Here is a 5,631-nt window from a genome sequence, read left to right as displayed (position 1 = left end):
TCAGACGGAACCCCGTTCACACCGCTGTGCCAATCGTTCTCGGTTTGGACCACCAGCAACAGTTGGCGCTAGAGGAAGGGCACCGAATCTCAGAGCGATCGTAATGGCACGGCGAGGTGGTCGTGGAGCTTCCAATGCCTCCGGTCGCGGGGCCTCTCGCGCCTCCGGCCGGGAGGCCGCTGCGTCTCCAACACATTCTCAGCAACACTCCACCGTTCCACCCCCCATTCAGATGGTCGAAGCCGCTCAGTTCGACCAGTTAGCCCAGCAGGTTCGCACCCTCGCGGAGGCAGTACAGAACCTGCAGGGTGTGATGTCTCGGGCGCCGCAGCGGGCCCAGGAGCCGCTGCTCCCTGAGCGCTCACCTGTCCTCCTCAACCCGCGCTCCTTCCTCTCCCATGGGGAGGAGCGCCGGCGCGAAGAAGATTCTCGAGCACGGTCCATTCTGCCGGGACCTTCCCATCGGAGCTGCGCGGGGTACGAGAGGCGGGCCCGGGCGCGTTCCCAGACCCCCCAGTCCTCAAGAAACCCGCGCTCCAGTCGGTCCCCCTCTCGGTGCTCCTTGTCTCCCACCCATCGGTCGCGCTCCCTGGACCGGCGGGTGGACGATCTCCACCGACAACTCCAGGTCCTGAAGGGCCACTCCAAAGATCCCTTCGCCGACTTGGAGATCTCCTCCCAGCCGGCGCTTGCCTCGAGGATCCTGCGGACCCCGAATCCGCCGGGGTTTAAAATGCCGGCGATCGAGCCCTATGACGGGGCGGCGGACCCGCGAGATCACGTCGAGAGTTTCAGGACTCTTATGCTCCTCCACGGAGCATCAGATCCTCTCCTCTGCAAGACCTTCCCGGCTTGGAGGCTAACTCAATCCAGTCCTTCGACCAGTTTACTCGCCTCTTCATCACCCATTTCGCCGTCAGTAGCCGGCGGCGACTGGTCTCCGACTCCCTCTTCGATATCCGGCAAAACGAGGGAGAAAGCTTGCGGGATTATCTTACCCGCTTCAACAAGGCTACGCTGGAAGTCCGGAACCTGAGCCAGGAGGTGGCTCTTTCAGCCCTGAAGCGTGGCTTCCGAAAGGGCAGACTCACCTTCTCCCTGGACAAACGCCTGCCGCGGAGCTTCCCGGAGCTGTTGTCCCGGGCGAACCAGTATGCGGACGCCGAGGAGGCGGCCGCCCACCGGAGCAAGGAGGCCGCCGAGATCCCTCCAAAGCTCGGGAAGAAAAGGCGAAAAGAGGCACGCCAGAGGAGGAGCCCGACGCCTCAACGTCGGCGCAGAAGCCTGTCGCCGGCGAGGAACCACGGCGCCCTACGCCCTCGTTCTCCGCCCCGACGTTTCAACCGGTACACTCCTCTCCTGACTCCCCGGACCCAGATCCTCATGGAAATCAAGGGGCGGGAGGACCTCCCGGTCCCGAGACAGATGAAGAAGATCCCTGGGAGGAGGCCCTCTCGGGCGTACTGTGAGTACCACCGGGATCACGGCCACGACACCGAAGACTGCTTCCAGCTTCGGGACGAGATCGAGGCTCTCATCCGCCGAGGGCGTCTCGATCGATATGTGAACGACCGACGTCCCCCCGCAGACTCGCGTCCGGCCGACCCGGCCCCTCCGGAGCCTCGGGAGCAGAATCGACCCGTCGCGGGCGTGATCCATACTATCACTGGGGGCTGCCCCCGGCCCGAGAGGAACGCAGGGGGCTCGACTGAAGCATCAGGGGCAGCCGTCGCAAAGAGGCAGAGGGTCGGTAATGTAATCACTTTTTGTGATGAAGATGTAAAGGGGGTTCAGACCCCCCACGACGACGCCATGGTGATCTCCCTCACTATGGCAAACTATGATGTAAGGCGTGTTCTTGTGGATAGTGGAAGCTCAGCTGATATTTTGTTTTACGAGGCCTTCCAAAAGATGAGCTTGTCCAGACAATTGTTGCACAAAACATCCACCCCCCTCATAGGATTCACTGGAGACGCTGTCTCGGCCGAAGGTGTCGTTGAGCTGCCTGTGACTGCGGGCGTTGCACCCGCAGAAGCCACGGTGCGGCTCGGGTTCTTGGTCGTCCGTGTTCCCTCGGCCTACAACGCTATCCTCGGAGGACCCGGACTGAACGCCCTTCGCGCGGTGGTCTCAACGTACCACTTGCTCATGCGGTTCCCCACGGCGGCCGGGATTGGAGAGGTCCGAGGTGACCAACCGACCGCAAGGCAATGTTTCCTAGCAACTCTCAAAGGGAAGAAGCCCGTAGAAGCCTTAAGCGTCAAGTCCCTCGACGCCAGAGACGAGGTGGCCTTGCGGCACGGGGAACCGGCCGAAGGTGTGATCGAAGTTCCCCTCGAGGAAGGTCGCCCGGACCGGACGGTCCGGGTCGGCACCAATCTCGACCCGGGAGCTCGGGCTCGGTTGGCGGAATTCCTCCGAGCCAACGCCGATGTATTTGCCTGGTCGGCGGCCGATGTACCTGGGATCGACCCGGAGGTCATTTCTCACGCCCTCAACGTCGACCCAACCCACCGACCAGTAAAGCAGAAGAAGAGACACTGTGCCCCGGATCGGATCCGAATGGTCGACCAGGAGGTAGACAAGCTCTTGGAGGCAGGATTCATAAGGGAGGTCAGCTACCCCGAATGGCTGGCAAATGTCGTACTTGTCCGGAAGGCGAGCGGAAAGTGGAGGATGTGCGTCGACTACACCGACCTGAACAAGGCATGCCCCAAGGATAGCTTTCCGCTTCCGCGGATAGACCAACTGGTCGACGCGACTTCCGGATATCAGCTGCTGTCTTTCATGGACGCCTTCTCCGGCTACAACCAGATAATGATGGCTCCACAGGACGAGGAGAAAACTGCCTTTATAACAGACCGGGGGCTGTACTGTTACAAGGTAATGCCCTTCGGTCTGAAGAATGCTGGCGCCACTTACCAGCGCCTCGTCAACAAAATCTTCAAAGAGCAAATCGGCCGGAACATGGAGGTGTACGTGGACGATATGCTGGTGAAGAGCTGCCATGCAGACCAGCACATCGCGGATCTGGAGGAGACTTTCGCCACCTTGCGGAAGTTTTGCATGAAGCTGAACCCAGCGAAGTGCGCCTTTGGCGCTTCGGCCGGGAGGTTCCTCGGTTTCATTGTCAACCAGCGGGGGATCGAAGCCAACCCGGACAAAATCAAGGCCATCCAAGATATGTCCCCTCCGACCAAAGTGAAGGAGGTTCAGGAGCTCGCTGGGAGGGTCGCCGCGCTCGGACGATTTGTGGCAAAATCGGCCGAACGCTGCCAACCTTTCTTCAAGGTGTTGAAACGCCCGAAAGACTTCCTCTGGACGGCCGAATGTCAAGCAGCATTCGACCAGCTCAAGGAATACTTGGCGTCTCCTCCCCTGCTGTCCAAGCCGCAAGAAGGGGAGATGCTCTACCTCTATCTGGCGGTCTCCCCAACCGCAGTCAGTGCGGTACTGGTTCGGAAAGAGGCAAAGCTCCAGAAGCCTGTGTACTACATCAGCCGGGTCCTACGGGATGCCGAGACGCGGTATACGAAGGCTGAAAAGATCGCCTTCGCGCCGCTGACCGCGACCAGGAGGCTTCGCCCCTATTTCCAGGCCCATTCTGTCACCCTCTTGACCGATCAACCGCTGCGGCAGATCCTCAGCAATCCTGAGAATGCGGGACGGCTGGTGAAGTGGGCAGTAGAACTTGGTGAGTTCGACATCCGCTACCAGCCCCGACCCGCCATCAAGGCCCAGGCGCTCGCGGATTTCCTCGCTGAGTGCACGGTGCAGGAGGCGGAACCTAGGTCGCCGGAAATACCCAGCCTCGACCTCCCGATTTGGACGCTTCACATCGATGGGTCGTCGAACCCCGAAGGTGGAGGGGCCGGGCTGGTCCTCACCAGCCCTGATGGAGTGATAGCCGAGTATGCCTTGAGGTTCGGATTTCCAGTGACCAACAACGAGGCGGAGTATGAGGCCCTAGTCACGGGACTCAAACTCACCAAGGAGCTCGGCATCCGGCGCCTGAAGGTCTTCACCGACTCCCAGCTGGTGGTCGGGCAGGTCCGTGGGGAGTTCGAAGCCCGGAACCCGACCATGCAGAATTACGTCCGGAAGGTGCAAGCACTCATTCCCGACCTCGGCAGTGTCGACATCCAGCAGGTCCCAAGAAGTGAAAATGCCAGGGCCGACAGGTTGTCCCGCTTAGTGAGCGCAGACGCGCACAACTTGTCGAGGGCGATCTACCTGGAGACGCTGGATGCCCCGAGCATCGGCAAGGCTGGAGCGGTGATGGCGATTGATCCGGAGCCGTCTTGGATGGACCCGCTTGTCGCCTACCTCGCCGAAGGGATCCTCCTTGAAGACGAAGATCAAGCTCGGCGACTTGTTATGAAGTCCGCCCACTACGTACTCAATGAAGGGAGGCTGTATCGGACCTCGTTCACCGCCCCCCTCTTAAAGTGCCTCCGCCCCTCGGAAGCGGCCTACGTCCTCGGCGAAGTCCACGAAGGCGTTTGCGGATCCCACTTGGGGGCTAGGTCCTTGGCGCACAAGATCATGAGGCAAGGCTATTATTGGCCTACCTTGTTGGAGGACTCAAAGGATCATGTACGGAAATGCGACGCCTGCCAGCGCCACGCCAACGTCCAGAGAGTCCCTTCTGTCCCCTTGGCACCAATCACTGCACCCTGGCCCTTCGCCCAGTGGGGAATGGATATCCTCGGACCATTCCCCGTCGCTTCAGCTCAGCGGAAATTTTTGATTGTTGCAATCGACTACTTCACCAAGTGGGTGGAGGCAGAGCCGCTGGCCACTATCACGGAGGTGCAAGTCCGGAAGTTCGTGAAGAAGAACATCATTGTCCGATTTGGGGTACCTCGGGTCCTCATCTCGGATAATGGCCGACAGTTCGACAACAAGCATTTCCGTGACTTCTGCGAGGAGTTCGGGATCGAGCATCCGTTCACATCTGTGTCGCATCCCCAAACCAACGGCGAGGCCGAGGTCACAAATCGGACAATCCTCCAAGGAATCAAAGCGCGAATCGGTCGGACGGGGCAAGCTTGGGTCGAAGAACTCGAGAATGTCCTTTGGGCATATCGGACCACGCATCGGACCCCTACCGGGGAGACGCCTTTCAGCCTAACCTATGGCACGGAAGCCGTTGTCCCCGTGGAGCTCGGACTCCCCTCACCTCGGGTGGCCGCGCACCGACCCGAGGCCAATTCGGAGCAACTCCGAGGGAACCTGGATCTCTTGGAAGAAGCGAGAAAAATGGCGCAGGTTCGGATGGCGATGTATCAGCGGAGGGTGGCCCGATATTACAACTCCAAGGTCCGACCGAAGCTTTTCATAATCGGAGATCTGGTGCTAAGGCGAGCTAAAGCATCTCAACCTGCAGAAGGTGGGAAGCTAGCGCCAAATTGGGAAGGCCCGTATAAGGTTCGCTGGGTAAACCGACCTGGCTCCTACCAGTTGGAGGCCCTAGATGGTCGAGAAATTTCAAGGAGCTGGAATTCCGCTAACCTGCGGATGTATTACCAGTAGAACGACGATGCCAGAAAGACAGTTCAAAAATGTATAACACTTTGCATTTCAATAATTTCTGGTTACAACGGCGTGCTTGTGTGATTATAAGGAATT

The sequence above is a fragment of the Phoenix dactylifera genome, unplaced genomic scaffold, assembly GCF_009389715.1.
Source record: "Phoenix dactylifera cultivar Barhee BC4 unplaced genomic scaffold, palm_55x_up_171113_PBpolish2nd_filt_p 000645F, whole genome shotgun sequence".
Classification (NCBI taxonomy): Eukaryota; Viridiplantae; Streptophyta; class Magnoliopsida; order Arecales; family Arecaceae; genus Phoenix; species Phoenix dactylifera.
This window is presented reverse-complemented; position numbering follows the sequence as displayed.